At 41.6% G+C, this 17,682-nt stretch overlaps 1 protein-coding gene across 6 annotated transcripts in view; it reads right to left on the bottom strand.

Annotated features, from left to right (window-relative positions):
- Positions 1–17,682, bottom strand: part of Fam222b (family with sequence similarity 222 member B) — a 54,794-nt gene that overhangs the window by 20,988 nt on the left and 16,124 nt on the right. The window contains exon 1 of one of the 6 annotated variants that reach the window (XM_027426611.2): positions 9,899–10,154. The exons of 2 other annotated variants lie outside the window; for them this stretch is intronic. The gene's annotated coding sequence lies outside the window, so the exon portion shown is untranslated. Of the gene's footprint in view, positions 1–9,898; positions 10,155–17,682 lie in introns of those variants that run through there. 3 more of the 6 variants (XM_027426610.2, XM_027426614.2, XM_027426613.2) reach the window with 3 other exon arrangements.

Here is a 17,682-nt window from a genome sequence, read left to right as displayed (position 1 = left end):
TGAGTAAGCATTCCAACAAGCAACACTAATTGGACTCTGTGGGCTTTAAAAAAAGAAGAAAACATCAAGTGGGTAGAGGGGGCCTGTTGGGGATACATGGGAGGGGTAAGAGCGGAGTGAAAGAGGAGAGTTAGGAGTAGACATGATTAAAATACATTGTTCACATACAAAAAACAGCCAAAGAATAACAAAATGTATTTTATAAACTAAAAGAACCTCTTGTTACTGGTATAAAAATGGGATTATCATTATTATTATTATTATTATTATTATTTTATTATTTTAGGCTTTTTGGGGCAGGGTGTCCCTTTGTAGCTCTGGCTGTCCTGGAACTCACAGAGACCCACCTGTTCTGTTCCTCAAGTGCTGAAATTAAAGGGTGTGCCACTACGACTGACCAATTTTTTCTAAGCTTTTAGTCTTTGTTTAAAAAAATAAAATAAAAATACTCCCGAGTTAAAATTAGGTAACAGATTCCCAAAATACACTTAAAATTTGGTTGTTCTTTTCTAGTCATCCATTAACTAACTATGTAATCAGCAGTCAGGAGTGTGAGAATGTTATATACAACTTGTGCTATAACAGCCTTCTAAAAATTAATGCAAGTGTAGCTTCTGCAAAGGGATCTTGAACCAACATTTTCTAAGATGCTAGGACACTGCCCATAAGACAGACAGAATGAACTTGAGACCCACTGGGACAGATCTGATGCTAGTGCCATGGGAAATGGAAAGTTAATCAACAATGTCTTTAGAGAATACTGTTCACAGAGGAGAGAGGGAGTTGCAGGAATTTAAATGAAGCCATGCTGTCTATGGCAACCCTTGCATGCTGTACTAGCACTTGGGAAACTGAAGCAGGAGGATCCTAAGTTTGAGACCAGCCTAGGCTTCAATCAGGGCAAGGCTCTCTCAAATCCACAAGATAAAGTTGATTGTGCCAGCCCTTCAAAAAGAAACTAAAGCCAAGAGGTTATGAGGGGGGAAAAATTATCTTATTTTACAGCTAACTTACAGCTAGCTTACAGCTAACTGGCATTAACTAAATATTTTCCAGCCTAAGTTCCTACCTGTAAGCATTTCATTGTATTTATTTCAGACGTATACATATTCTACCTCAAAACTGAGGTATTAAAAGAAAAGTAGGCAATTTTAATCAGTCTAGTAGACGTGAATATATTCGAGACAGACACTTAGCTATCAGACCATTAAAGCAGTGGGCCAGAGGAAGTTGGAATTTCCCTAGGCATCTAGAAAAGCCTGGGCCAGTCAGCACAGAAATTCTTCTCTTCAGGAGAGAGATTACAAATTTAGAGACAATGATGGGCCAATGGTGTGCTGTACCACATCTTGATTAAGACTGGACCTAGCTCACTTCAGGACCCAAGGATGGATTTATGGGATCACCAGACCTCTATGCCCCCTTTCCCAATGTGGTGGCTACATTGAACTAATCTTCCTTTTCTACTCTTTAATATATATATTCTACAGAGCATTTAAACATAATTCCCCATAAAGGGAGGGTGATTGACGTGAAATGAAGAAAAGTGTAATCACATCTGACACATTAAAAAAATAGCTGGGCAGTGGTGGTGCACGCCTTTAATCCCAGCACTCAGGAGGCAGATCTCTGTGAGTTCAAAGCCAGCCTGGTCTACAAAGGGAGTTCCAGGACAGGCTACAAAGCCACATAGAAACCCTGTCTCCAAAAAAAGAAAACTTATTACAAGCCAGGGATCTAGAAATTGTAATATAGAGAAGGCAAATAGCCTGAAACAAACACATTTAGTAAAGACACCATTCACTCACACACACGCTAAGTACCTATCATGTGTCAGGTGCTATGGCAATATTATATATTGGGAATACAAAAAAAGAACAAAATTCCAGGTAAAAATGCGAATAAAGTTGTCAAAAGGGGAAAAAATGTCAGGTGTAGTTGTAACAGACTATAGTGGCACACACTTTCAATCCCAGCACTTGGGAGGAGAGACAGGTAGGTCTGAGTTGGAAGCCAGTGGGTCTACATAGCAAGACACAGGATAACCATGGCTATATAGAAAGACCCCAACATCCACCACCACCCACCACCACACAGAACTAGGTAGGCATGGTTGTATCAGATGATAAGGAATCCCAAGCTAGGCTCTGCCATAGATCCACTTGCACACTGTGGGAGGCATGGAGGTTCTTGTGATCACAGGTAAGCACAAGGGGTCTAGGAATGTTAAACACTCCAACACAGAGTCGATTCTTCAAAGGAAAGATGTATAACTTGTTTGCCACCCATAAGGCTGGGGTCAGATGTGATTAACAGCCTGGTGACCTTACACTGTCTGTGTGGCCACAATGGGTCCTCCCCCTAGACCCTTATTGTGAGCTTGCCAATCTATAGAACCTATCTTTATAGAAGATGTTACCTGTGTATTTTACAAAGAGTTTCAATGTAGTCATACCTTAAGCTTCTTTTTTGGGGAGAGGGGAGGTTGTTGTTGTTTTGTTTTTCCTGAAACAGGGTTTCTCTGTATAGCCTTGGCTGTCCTGGAACTCACATTGTAGCCCTGAACTCACAGAGATCCACCTGCTTCTGCCTCTCCAGTGCTGGAATTAAATGCATGCACCATTATACCCAGCTATGTCATAAGCTTTATTGCACACAGAGAACTGAGTTATTTATCACCAGAAAATTTTCACCAAATTGTGCTGTGCTTAAATACACCTAAAATAAAATAATCAGGGTCAGATTCCCAAAGTTTGAACCAACAGCAGCTTCTGAGCCATGTTAAACTGAACTGCCTGTCTTTTGCTGGCCATGGTCTGAGACCCTCACAGGACACCATACTGACTTACATAAGGCCCTGCCTCAATACACCCACTGCAAAAAAGTTAGTGTAAAGCAGACCTGCCTTAACTAACATGACTAAATTAGATTGTAACTGTAAAGTGCCTAGTACAGTGCCAATGTCTGCAAAACCAGCAGGAGGCCAGCATATGGGAGACAGAGGCTGGTGAATCTCTGATTTCGAAGCCAGCCAGGGTGACATAGTGAGACCCTATCTCAAAAAGGTGCCTCACAACTATCTGCAACTCTGGTTCAAGGGGATCCGACATCCTCTTCTGGCCTCTGTGGGTACAGGCACGCACATGGTACACAGACATACATACAGGCAAAACATCCGTACACATAAAATAAGGAAACGATTGCTCTGGAAACATCTATGGATATTTTTGTCAGTGCTTTGCTTGTTTGCTTTTTTGTACAAACAATGAATAACCAAGAACCAACATGTCACTGACAGAAAGGAAGCTTTAACTGTAACCCTGCCCCCATGCTGGTAAAGATAGCCTCTACCAGTACAGACAGGCTGCTACAATGGTCTACTGTGGAATTCATTTTAATCAGCCCAAAGCTCTCTTCCTGAAATTCATGGCTTTTTCATATATATATATATATATATATATATATATATATTATATTATATATATATATATATATATATATATATATTTTAAACACCTCACAGTGAATCTTTTTTCTTCTTTTGATTGGTAATAGTGGCCAGATCTTTGGATTCCCTTGGCAACCAGAGAAACAAAAACAGCATCTCTGGGGGAAGAGTTTTATTTGTTGACTTATTTTTTACAGTGCTAGGAATGCAACCTAGAGCTTTGGGGATGCTAAGCATATGCTTTTCCCTTGAGTTATATCCCTATCTTTAAATAATTTCAAATGAGGATTTTCTACATTATAGGAGAAAACAGTCAATTAAACACAGGCTGGGCAGTGGTGACGAAAGTCTTTAATCCCAGCCTGGAACTCACAGAGATCCACCTGCCTCTGCCTCCCCACTGCTGAGATTAAAGGTGCATGTGCCACCACCATCCAGCTTGAAGTAAAAATATTTATCTTAATACTAGAAACAATTCTTGAACTAAAGAAACCCTTGACTTAACCTATTCTGAGTTGTTAATAAAATTATAAACACACTTAATTTTTAAGTAAGATATGAACTCCTTTAAGGTTAACCCAGACCTTTTCATTTGCCTCATACATTTACAAATAATGAAATTCCTCATTAAGCAGAGGTCTAAGATTTTGCTAAACAAAAGACTGCTCAGTGTTCACAGAAAACCAAGTTTGGAGAAGGAAGCAAAAATAAAAAAAAAATAAAAAAAATAAAAACTTGATTTATTTGGTTGAAGAAATAAAAGATAAGTCTATACTGCGAAAGTGATTTGGGGAAAGAAGAAATGGGTCAGCGATTCTTCCAGAGGACCTGGGGTTTGAGTCACAGCATCAAGATGGCAGCTCACAACCCTCTGTAGCCCCAGTTCCAGGGCATCTAGCACCCTCTTCTGGCCGCTGAGGACACTGGGCTAATATAGTACACAAATATACATGCATACAAAACACCATACAGATAAAATGATAATTTTTTAAGTTGAAAGGTAACTTTGTTTTGAACGGCTCTAGCAATCCCATAATACATTTGGTAACAAATACAGTCAAGGTGATTAATTCAGTGACCTCTTCCTTTTTCACTGACAGACTGAACAGCTTTAAAGATAATCTCTCACACTCTATCAAGACTCAGTAGGCAGATTCATTATTTATAGCCTCAACTGTTTACTCTGTCCTATTTCCCGATCCATCCAGGCCTAAGGGCAGTGTTATCACTGGCCTATTTCCAAAATGAACATGTTAGCTCACTGTCCCACTAGCTATCAAACCAAAGAGATTCAAACACAGTGTGATCTAAAAACACAAAGCAACCTGATCCACCACCCCAAAACATAAATTCCTTGCTCAAGTGAAATCTATCACTATGGTTGGTTGTTTGCCTGACTAATTTATTAATTACATATTTCTTTATGGTCTCCCTATGTAGCCCATGCTAGTCTCAAACTTAGAGACTAGCCTTCTAATTGCTAGAATTACAGGCAGGTAGACTAGCTATTATTCTGAGGCACTGAATAACATATACAGATAGCTATGAGCTGCCACGAGAGTGCTTGGAATTGAACCCAAGTTCTCTAGAAGATCATCAGTCAGTGCTCATAAACACTGAGCCATCTCAACAGTCACACCCAGCCCGAACTCTTCTCTTCCAGAACCCCTAGGGTTTTTTGTTTTGTTTTGTTTTGTTTTTAGTTTTTCCACACAGGTTTTCTCTGTGGCTTTGGAGGCTGTCCTGGAACTAGCTCTTGTAGACCAGGCTGGTCTTGAACTCACAGAGATCCACCTGCCTCTACCTCCCGAGTTTGGGGATTAAAGGTGAGCGCCACCACCCCGACTCAACAAGAATTCTTTAAAGGCAACATCATTAAAAAGACAGCTCTGGTCCTCATCAAGAACACACATAGTGGCAGCATCAATGGCAGGGCATGCCTTTAACCCCAGCAGAGGGAGGCAGAGGCCAGCCTGATCTACAGAATGAGTTCCAGGAAAGCCAGGGCTACACAGAGAAACCCTGTCTCAAACCCCAAAACACTAACAAAAAGAGAGACTGGCTGTGACATATGGCTGACAAAGCTAAGAACTGGCACCAGGCATCTCCATATGGATGTGTTCTTTGTCTCTATCTAAGCCTCACTCTTAAGGCAGAATTCCCAGGTATTTTTTTTTAACCTCTATTTTTCTTACCTTGAGTAAGTTCTTCCCAGTTCCAAACCTTATCACATCCAAGCAGATTATTATGGGAATTAAGAAAAGCCAAGGGTCCAAAGCTTCCTTTACTTTCTCAAGGGATCACCTTACACTTCAGACATGATTAAACTCAAGTCTCCCCTTCAAGAGAACATAAGGCCACTTTTCTTACATTCTAAGCTGCAAGTCACAGGGATAACAGAACGGATATAAACACACTGCTAAAGAAAAGTCAATGAGTTACTTAACTTCAGCAGCACTGCCTCTGTAACCAATAAACTGTAAGTTAAAGTTTTGCATAATTGTTTCCTTGAAGATAAATCTGAGTTTCCAAGCCATTTAAATGATACCTGGAGACAAACGCAGACACACCCATTAGTAGTTCTATACATAGCCTCTTGCCTCCTGGGAAAAATTCTTTAGGGAACCCCATCTACTGTACCATGTAAATTACTGACTGCACAACCAGACAAGAAAACAGGCATGTTAGATATGGAGGTATAACTCTGCTGGCAAAGTGCTTTGCCCACATGCAGGAAGCCCTCCCTTTACACTTGCAAAATGAATACAGTAAGGAAAGACTGTGTGTGTCCCAGTCTTTGGTAGTCTAAAGTCAAAGGATCAGGAGTTCGAGGCCAGAGGTGAGGAAATGGCTCACTGGGTAAATTCCTTGCTGCACAAGCACAAAGATGTGAATTTGGGAGCCAGGCATGATGAACACCTTTGATCTCAGCACTTGGAAGGCGGAAGCAGAGGCACTATGAGAGTTCTAGGCCATCCTGGTCTAAATATCGAGCAAGTACCAGGACAGACAGAATCACAAAACAAAACAAAAAACCAAAAACAAGCCAGGCATTGGTGGCGCACAGCTTTAATCCCAGCATTCTGGAGGCAGAGGCAGGTAGATCTCTGCGAGTTCGAGGCCAGCCTGGTCTACAGAGTTCCAGGACAACTTCTAAAGCAATACAGACAAACCCTGTCTCAAAAAACAAAACAACAAAACAAAACAAAACCAAAGCCAAACAACAATAAACTTGAATTTGGGTCCCCAATATCCAGATAAAAGACAGGTGCAGCAGGGAATGTCTCTAACTCAGTGTTAGGCAGCAGAAACAGGCAGATCTAGGAGGACAACAGGTGGGAGCTTGCTTTGCTAGAATCAGCAAGGTCCAGTATGAAATTCTGACTCAAAAAATAAGGTAAAAGGGCTGGAGGGATGGCACAATGACTTCTTGGGTTCAACTGCAAGCACCCACACAGCAGTTTACAACCATTTGTCTATTAACAGCAGTTCCAGGGTATCCCATGCCCTCTCTGGTCTTCAGGGATACTAGGCACACACATGGTCCACAGGCATATATATTCAGACAAAACATTTATACACATAAAATTTTAAAAAAAAAATTAAAAAAAATTTTAAAGTAAAGAAGGGCTGGAGAAACCACATACCTTTAATTCCAGCACTTGGGAGGCAGAGGCAGAGGTGGATCTCTGTGGCGGAGAGGGAGAGGGAGAGGGAGGCTCAGCAGTTAAGAACACTGTTCTTCCAAAGGTCCTGAGTTCAATTCCCAGCAACCACATGGTGGGAATCACAACAATCTGTAATGAGATCTGGTGCCCTCTTCTGGCCTGCAGACATACATGCAGGCAGAACACTATATATAATAAATAAATCTTTTAAAAAAGGTAAAGAAGCCATTTGAAGAAAACATGTTGATGTCAACCTCTGGCCTCCTTCCACATCAGACACCTGGGCAAGTAACCCTGCACATGCCTGTGCGCAAACATACATATACCTTAAGGCCAGACTGAGCTACACAGTCAGATGCTATCTCAAAACAAAACAAAAAACAGGGAGCAAAGTGTAACAGAACCTTATAAAAAAGCCTTCTAAAGCATTTACACTGGGAAGAGAAAAGAACAATCTAGGGTAAAGTACCATAGCGTTCAAGTAGTTTTCTTGATACTTTCCCACATCTATAATCCCAGCACTGGGAAGGCAAAGGCAGGGGGCCTCCTGAGTTTGATGATAGCCTGGTCTATGTATTGAATTCCAGGTCAACTAGAACTATATAGTGAGACCTGGACTCAAACAGAAAATAAATGAATAAATTGCATTTTATTCAATGCACTAGCTGCCCAATGGTTTTAACACTCCATCTTCAGTAACAAGTTAGGGGCCCTCTTCCCTTCCCAATTTAAACATGATTCAGCCTTTAGGGATAAAAGCATAATACATGAACAACCCCAGAGCCAACATGGGACTATTGTGAATTTCCTTCTTGTAGATATTCTATACTAAGACTGCTTGAAATATTATGTGTATAAAATGTATTTGTGCATGTATATGTCTACATATACATATTCAGAAACAAAAAGCTCATTTCCTGACCTATGTTTCCATAACTGAGTTTCCTGTCCCATCATTTCTATTTTTCTTGTTTTGAGACAGGGTTTTGTGTAGCCCAGGTTGACCTTGAAGTGCTAATCTTTTCTTTTCTTCCATCTCCCTAGAGCCTCCTGGATGCTAGGCAAGTACTCTACTAACTAAACTACATCCCAAGCCCTCTATTTTCCATATACTTGACTCTCATCCCAATTGTTCCTGACTGGCTAGAGATAAAATAAATAATCAAGAAAAATTACTCATCAAGCTAAAACTGTGACACAACTGTGGGACATCAATTATATCTTCAAAACTGAACTCCAGATACAACAACCATTGGAAATTAAACCTGGATTATTTAAATAAATGAATCATTTTGGTTAATATTTATAACAAAATGTCAAGAAATTGGTATTCATCTCTGCTCACATAGCTTTTTGCTAATCAACATTCAGATAAAACTGGTCCCAAACATCTTTGATTGAAAATAAACATTAAGCTGGGTGGTGGCGGTGCATGCCTTTATTTCCAGCACTCAGGAGGCAGAGGCAGATGGATCTCTGTGAGTTTGAGACCAGCCTGGTCTCCAGAGCAAGTTCCAGGACAGCCAGGGCTACACAGAGAAACCCTGTCTCAAGAGGAAAAAAAAATGAAAATGCACAATTAAAGATACCAAGACAGGGATGGTGGCTATTATCTCAGCACAGGAGTTAGAGGCAGGTTTGATTGCTGTAAATTCTAGGTCAACCTGGCTACCAGGCCAATCAGGACTACACTTGAGATCTGTCTTAGAAAAATAATAACAAAACAGTAACAAAGATACCATGAACACTGCTATCCAACAAACATATTCTTTGTTCCTAGCATTGTTATTTCTGGGCATTTTACCTTCAACTGATAACTCTATTTAAAATATGTAAATAAGATCCTAATTTGAGTTGTAGAGACCCATTTATAGCAGAAAGGATCTAAGTCTAGTGCAATGGTGCACACCTGTTAATTCCCAGTTTAGAGAAGCTAAAGCAGGATGGTGGGAAGTCCATGCCAGCCTGAGCCTGAACTATAGAGTTCCTCTTATAAATAAATATGGTAAGTTACAAAAGCAAAGGAACTCCAAAAATAAACATGTTCTAAATTGTAATGCTACAGCCATCCAATTAATAAAGACTGGGGAGGAGAACCTTTAAAAAGGCAAACAAATTAAACTGTTATTTTTTGAAAGATACAGCTTTGGTTTTCTGTGATAGAAACAACCCCCTTTAGATCCATGGATATCACTAACCTATGAATATAAGACAGACAAGACAGCAAAGAAGAAGCTGATAAACCCTTCAAGTTCAGTAAGAAGGTAAGTTTTCTTGCTCTAGCTCTTTCTCCTATATGGTTGAGCCAATACACAAAGCCTGTGACAGTGTTCCCAGGGAAGAGACTTTACCAGAGTTAATCGCTAACAATTATCAGGATTGCTTTTAACTACCAAGGCTGGAGGGCTGCTTACTCTTTCCACCAGAACCTCCTCCACTAAGATTACTGATGCTGATTAAGACCGACCCAAAAGGGAGAATAAGGGCAGCATTAATGAAGGCAGATTCTGCATAGTTTTAAAAATCCAAGCCTGGGTTTCATCTTTTCCCCGCCGGTTTACTGCAATCAGATACCACAAGAAAGGGGCTCCTTTTTTCCATCTGTGCAATTTACTACGCGGCCGACATCTACACATTGGTAAAAAGAGATAAGTGTCCTGAATCTCCTTAGCCAGCTGCAGGGGTGAGATGAGACAGAAAGGATGAAAGGTAGAACTGGAAAATAAAAACAAGGAGATGAGACGCAGAGACCATACTTCCCATTCCATTTCCCCTTTCTTACAAGGTTAAGTCGGCTAAAGTCCGGGTGGCGTTAGGAAAAACACACACACCTTGCGCCCTGGGCAGGAGGTGAGGTTGGCTCTGCAGCGCTCAGTGGGGCTCCGGGCTCCGCCCCGCGGGCCTGGGACAGTGAAACCCTGCTCGCCCCAGTCCAGGGAGGACAGAAGAGAGGGGGATTCTAAGCGGCCCTGGCAGGGGGAGGGGGAGACGGCTACTTCGGGTGCCAGGCTCACCGAGAGCACTGCACTCCGCGGTGCGCCGACACCCCCTCCCCCAGCCGGCTCCACTCGCTCCCCTCCGCCGCCGGAAGCCAGCCCCGCCCCCTCAACTCCATCCCAGCTCTTTGCAAGCTCCCTCCTGTCTACACAGCCAATCGTCAGCCAAGGAACCAACAGAGCGACTTGCCACACAGCCAACTGGGGAGGCCCACTGGGAGGTCAGTCGCCGGGGATAGGCCAGCTACCCGCAGCCCCGGCCTCGGCACGGCTCCTCTTTGTTAGCGCTGCCCCCATCTCTCCTGGTGCCTACACAGAAACTGGGAACCTAGCCTTCAGCAGCCGACCCAGGTGATGCCGCGCCCGCCGCCTCTCCTGCTCCTCCACCCACTCTCGTTCTGGTACCAAGAGTGACCAGCTCTCAAGTGTTTCCTGCCAGAATGCTTCAGACTTCCAAACCAATTAACCACCGGAAGATACCCAACACAAAAGGGATGCTCTCCAGGCCCTCTTTGCTTTACTTTCCTTTACTCGGCCTAATCAACTCGGCATTCCGTCAAAACGGTGGGTTTAGGTATTAAATCAACTGCATCAATTTTACCTGTTGGAGATTCCTGCTTTCCCAGAAGGAAACTGGAGGGAAGGAGAGTACAGAGAAAGTATGTACCTGGAAGTTGGTGGAGTTGGGGAGGAGGGGAACACATCAAATCTTCCGCAAAAATAAAGTTGGCTTCAACCTGTATCAGATCCAAAGCATCTACATCCAATAATCCTGAGATGACCACTTCCTTATCAGATTTAAGTATAATTAAGATACGGAAGAACCAGATCTCCTTAAAACTACACATCCAATATCGCTTAGAACAATACTGACATTGTATAACTGGAAGTCTACACTCAAACTTTAATTACTAATGCCAGTGTTAGGGACACATTGTGGCTGGGATGGAATATGCTAAAAATAGTACAGTATAATTTCTTGGGTAATAGTAGTGGAGCAATTTATATGGAGCTCATTTAACAAAAGCAGAAGAGAGTTCCTGAGGATGTGCTTGGTTACTAAAATGCTTGAGCCCCGTTCTAGATAGCCAATGGGCTTCATATAGAGAGAAGTCTCAAAAAGAGAAAGGGCTGAACAGATGGCTCAGTTGTTAAGAGAACTGACTGCTCTTTCAAAGGACTCCGTCCAATTCCCAAAACCCACATGGTGGATTGCAACCATCTGTAACTCCAGTTCTAGGGGATCCAAAGCCCTCTTCTGGCCTCTGAGGACTCCAGGCACATCCAATGCAGATATATTCCAAAACACCCAAACACATAAAAAGTAATTTTTTTTTTTTTTTAAAAAGTCAGATATAGCTGGGCTTTGGTGGCACATGCCTTTAATTCCAGCACTCAGGAAGCAGAGGCAGGTGGAGCTCTGTGAGTTCGAGGCCAGCCTGGTCTCCAGAGCGAGTGCCAGGATAGGCTCCAAAGCTACACAGAGAAACCCTGTCTGGGAAAAAAAAAAAAAAAAAAGTCAGATGTAGCTGGGCTTTGGTGGCACACGCCTTTAATCCCAGCACTGAGAGAGGAGAGGCAGGTAGATCTCTTTGTTAGTGGCCAGCGTACACGCACACGCACACGTGTATATGGAGGCCAGAGGGTGACTGGTGTCATTCCTCTACTACTATATTTTGTGTATGTGCCTGAGTATATGTATGAGCACCAAGTGCCCTTGGAGGTCAGAAAAAGGCATCAGATTCCCTGGAGTTGCAGGCATGTGTGGGCCACCCAATGTAAGTATTTGCCTGCATGTATGCACCACATGTGTGGCTGGTGGAAGAGGCCAGAAGAGGATGTCAGATCTCCTGGAACTGGAGTTACAGACCATAATGAGCTGCTATATGGGTGCTAAGACTCAAACCTGGGTGCTCTGCAAGAACAACAAGTGCTCTTAGCTGCTGTGCCATCTCTTCAGCCCTTCCTTTATTTTTTGAAACAGGGTTTCTCATAGAAGCTGAGGCTCACAGATCCAGTTACTCTGGCTAGCCAATGAATTTCAGGTATCCACCTATCTTTACCCCATTGCCCAACCTCTGGTGTTGCAGGCACTACTTTTTAGGTGGATTCTAGGAATTCTAGCTCATATCCTCATGCCTGCTGAGAGGGCAACTTACCAACTGAGTCATCTCCCTATCACAGACACATCTAGAAGAACATGTAAAATCCATAAACTATACCTTTCTTTGAGAATCATTTTGTTCACTCATTCACACACATAAAATATTACTGTTTTCCATAATGCCAAAAATCCTATTAAACTCCTGTAATAAAAATATAAATGAGGCTCAGAGAAATGGCTCAATGGGTAAAAGTGCTTGCCAACAAGCCTAGCGACCTGAGTTTGATCCCCAGGATACACATGGTAGGAGAGAACCAGGAGTTGTCCTTTGACCTCCACACATCAGCAGTTGTACATGAGTAAACCCCCCTCCAATAAATAAATAAGGGGAGGGCTCTTTTGTTTCATTTTGTTTTTGAGACAGGATCTCATTATGCTGTTATGGCTGGCCTGCAACTTGTAGATCAGGCTGGCCTGGAGCTCACAAAGATCTGCCTGCTTTTGTCTCCTCAGTATCCAGTAACATTTCTTTCTTTCCTTATTTATTTATTTATTTATTTATTTATATTTTTATTTTACGTACATTGTGTTTTGCCTGCATATCTGAGAGTGTCAGGTTTCCTAGAACTGGAGTTACAGACAGTTTTGAGTGGGTGCTGGAAATGGAACCCAGGTCGTCTGGAAGAACAGTCAGTGCTCTTAACCACTGAGCCATCTCTCCAGCACCCCAAGCAACATTTCTTTAGTAATAATAGTAAATTGGGTGTTGTGGTTCATGACTATAATCCCAGCACTGGGGAGGCTGAAGTAGAATTTCCAGGAGTTTCCCAAGTCATAAAACGAGAGTATTCTAACGATTAGATTACCACAGACACTTTTGTTAACTGTTTTGGGTTTTTGTCTATGAGACAGGGTTTCACTATGTATCCCTGGCTGGCCTTGAACTCACAGAAATCCTCCTGTCTCTAACTCCAAAGCACTGTGGTGGCACAACACTTTTAATCCCAGCACTCCAGAGGCAGATGCAGGCTGATCCCTGAGTTTGAGGTCATTCTGGTCTACAGAGTAAGTTTCAGAACAGACAGGTCTATTTGCCTTGTCTCAATAATAATAATAATAATAAATAGTAGTAATAAAAAAGAAAGAAACATCTAAACCTATGTCTAGAGAGATGTTGGAGCTGAGCATGGTGCCTTAAGCCTAATTCCTCAACTGAGGAGACATCTGAGTTCAAGGAAAGCTTGGGATTACATTGTGAGTTCCAGGCTGGCATAGGCAAGAAAATGAAACCCTACCTCAAAACAGAACAACACAAATAAACAAAAGGGACACCTTAGTTGGCAAAACATTTCTACAACTAAATATTCAAGACTCCATGGAAAAGACATTAACCGGAATAAAAGCTTTAAATCTGATAAGGTGATCAAAAGGAACACTGTGTGGTTCAAAGTCCCCTAATCCTCAGAAGGTTCCTACTTGTGTGGTTTAGGACGCTTGGGCTGTGTATGTGTTGGGGTGGGGAGCTGGGGGGATAAGTTGTTAGTTAATTGCTCAAACTGATGGGGTAGCACATGGTAGAAAAAGAAAAAAGCCAACATCTTGGAAAAGTTTCACACACATACACAAAATGAGACAGCAAACTTGCGAATCAAGCATGATTTGGCATCTTTAAATACAGAGCCAATTTTCTTTAGTGCCAAAGCCAATGGCTTCTCCTGTAGATAAAATGGCACAGTTCCTGAAAAAGCCCTGGACGCTGTTTCCCCACAATCCTATAATCTGTCAGAAGACAGAAAACAAAAAGATGGCTGTGCCAGCCAGAAAAAGCAAATTATAACCAACACTGAGCCAAACTTTATTTCAGACAGAAGGAGCTGTTCTATGTGTCTCTGAAAGAGGAGAAACAAAAGAAGCTTACCATTGCTCCAATAACCAAGGGCAAGCAACTAATTTAACCAAACACCATGTTGAATTAGCATTTGCTGCAAGAGGCTGCCTTCTCACTTCCTATTCATAGCCTAAAAGGGTATTTGCAATGCTTATTAAGAAGAGTTGATGCCAACAATATACAAAGAATTTTTACATGCCAGGAGAGAATAATGTAAGAAAGAAAACAGAAGAAAAAGAGAAAGTATCCAAAGAGCATGAAGTGTTAAGTCATGGAAAAAATAATTAAGGTCAAAGTCTGAGTAGAATCACAGCACTTGAGATAGAGAGACAGGAGGATCTCAAGTTAAGATAATCTTGAACTACCAGGGAGTTTGAGCCCAGCCAAGACCAGAGACCCTTTTAAAAACACCTGGAGAGATGGTTCAGTAGTTAAGGATACTTATTCTTGCAAAAGACCAGGGTGTGGTTCCCAGCACCACCAATGAAGTTCAACAATCTGAAACTCCAGTGTCTGAGGATCCAACAACCTCTCCTGACCTCTGCAAGCACCAGACACACATATGGTATACATAAACACATGCAGGCAAAACACTCATACACATAAAAGAAAATAAATAAATATAAAAAGGAAAGCAAGCAAATGTACCTAACAGATTGTTGTAGGGCTTTTAGCATGCTAGACGCATACTCTACACTAAGTCACATGCTCAACTCTGTTTACCTTTTATTTTGAGACACCCAGGTTGGCCTTATATTCTAGCCTCGTCGGGCCTTGGAGGTGGAAAGGCTTACAGGTTTACTGCCACTAGGCTAGGCCATGGTTTCTTTCTAGTCACCAAGCAGGTATGTGAACACACACACACACACAATCAAATGGAGCTTGAGTACAGCACCAAGCAAGCAGTCTTCCCATTAAAGAAGAAACCTAAGTCTTTGTCCCTGATACAAGAGGCAATGGAGATAGGTGTGGCTGAATACATCAAGTAACACTCACACTTGGGAAGGACAGGGAAAAGAATCAGTGGTTTAAGGCCAACTTACACTGCACGAGACCCTATATTAAAAAGAAGAGGAGAGGACAAAAGGAGACATAATGGAATGAAAGAGAAATAATTCAAAGATTCAATTCTAACCCATATGAAACCAGTGTCAGGTCACTTTATTCTAAAATTAGCAATTAACAGATTCCTATTCTGTAAGCAATGCACAGAATCCCAACGGAACTAGGAGCAGGATATTTCTAAGCCTGTTAGAAATCTCACCGCCTAATGATTTAACTTTTCCCATGTCAGTTTTAGACTTCATCTTAATTTCCCCCTATTGTTAATGTCACTTTAGAGGCTAAGAAAAAGTAACTCCAACAGATTCAAATTTCAAGCATGCCCCAGGTACATTATAAGATAATGATGGCACTGATTCTATATTTAGACTCAGGTGTGGAACACAGAGTGCTAATTTTGCCTGATATGGTACCATGCCCTTCTTCAACTCCTAATTGAAACTATCACCTAACCCAGTGGTTCTCAACCTTCCTAATGACCCTTTAATACAGTTCCTTGTGTTGTAGTGACCCCCAACCACAAAATTATTTTTGTTGCTACCCGTAACTGTAATTATGCTACTGTTATGAATTATGATGTTAAGTATTTTTGGAGACAGAGGTTTGACAAAGGAGTTGTGACCCACAGGTTGAGAACCACTGACCTAATGGCACTGAAGTGTCTATACAGTGTCACTACAAATCAAAATTTTATTTCAATGTTTTTAGTGTTTCTATTGGCTATGAAGCTTTAAATATAGATAATAAAACACCCCAAACTGATTAATACACAATCATCCTTCTACTTGAACCAAAAACCAAGAGGATAAAAATCATATCAATGAGGATGGCAGAGTGGCTCAGTGGTCAAAGGTCCTTGCCCCACAAACCTGACCACCTTGAATGAAGTCCCCAGAACCTATGTAAAAATGGAGCACACTGACCCTACAGAGCTGTCTTCTGACTTCCACACATGCACTTGAGAGAGTTTTCATACACAATGATACACACACAATGATGAAGTTTGAAATTTTTTCCTAAATTAAAGAAAAAAATCTTGTAATATAAACCCAGTAAAGAGATATTGTAATAAGTCTCTAGGGAAATATGTCTTTAATAAGAAGTTGTTTCATTATGGTGTCATAATTGATACATTCTAAAAATTAGGATACCTTTTCACAAATTCTGAGCTATTTTTTCTTCAAATAGTATTTTAAAAAAACATCACCTTTCTCAAAAGGAACTTAAGCCTCTAACAGACATCATGTTGCTAATTTTCACAACATCCCAATAAAGAACTATTATTTAACATTTAATCACACTTGAACTTGCAAAAGTGTTTTACAATTATTTTTCATTAATAGTCATACTTCACAACCACCCACTGTGAGTGAGCTAAACTGGTCTTGTTATCCTTACTTGACAGCTGAGAAAACTAATGCATCCTAAGGCCAAGGTCAAGACTGCCTACTTTCCCAAGGCAGGAAGCTAACCCTTAACGTCAAATTCATTCGCCCATTAGTTGTATTGCTCATAGTCCCAATGACAGAGTTTTTTTGTTTTTTGTTTTTTGTTTTTCAAAACAGGGTTTCTCTGGATAACAGTCCTGTCTGTCCTGGAACTCACTTTGTAGACCAGGACGACCTGGAACTCACAAAGATCCACCTACCTCTGTCTCCCAGGTTCTGGCATTAAAGGCCACCACCACCCAGTGACATCAGATTTTTAGAAAGAAGAATGTTATTTAAAATGTCAGGAGTCAGAAGGCCAAGATCTCCAAGTTCAAGAGACCTTTCTTCAAATTAAAGTGGAAAGTGACATATGTCTTTAATCCCAGCACTCAAAGAGGCGGGGCAGGCAGATCTCAGTAAATTTAATGCCAGCCTGGTCTACACAGTGAGTTCCTGATCTACATGGTCAGCCAGAGCTACTTTATGAGCTCCTGCTGGGATGAGGGGTGGGGGGTGGAGAACAAGGAGGACATCCAACTCAATTTCAAGTCTAAACACACACAAACAACAATTCATGTGCACCCATACACATGGGTGCCCACACACATACACTGTGGTAAACATTAAACAGATGTAAAGGTGGGGGACGACTACAGACATAGCTCAGTGATAGAACACCTGCTGAGCATGCACAGTTCTGTGTTTAATCCTTGGCACCGATGAATCAAAAGAGAGACGACCTGGCTTCCAAACAAAAATGTCATTTTTTTTTTAATGAGAAATGAAAAAAAGTTAAATACATGTTTCATTTTCCTCCTAAATCCACCACCCTCAGACTTCTATTTTCATCCCTCCAGTGATAGCTTTAGACAAAGTTACAGTAACCTCCAGGTTATCAAGTCCCTCAAGTATTTCTGTTCTTATCTGACCCTTGATAGCATCCAACACAGCTGACTACTCCTTCCTGTAAAACATTTTTGCTCCAGCCCATGTCTTAGGATGGCCTGAATTTATGACCTTCCTGCCTCAGCTAAGTGCTGGGATCCTAGATGTGTGCCACCACGCCCCATTCTGAAGCTCTTCTTT

The sequence above is a fragment of the Cricetulus griseus genome, chromosome 7 (assembly GCF_003668045.3).
Source record: "Cricetulus griseus strain 17A/GY chromosome 7, alternate assembly CriGri-PICRH-1.0, whole genome shotgun sequence".
In the NCBI taxonomy this organism is placed as follows: domain Eukaryota; kingdom Metazoa; phylum Chordata; class Mammalia; order Rodentia; family Cricetidae; genus Cricetulus; species Cricetulus griseus.
Note: the sequence above shows the minus strand (reverse complement) of the source record. Positions and strands in the feature narration are given on the sequence as shown.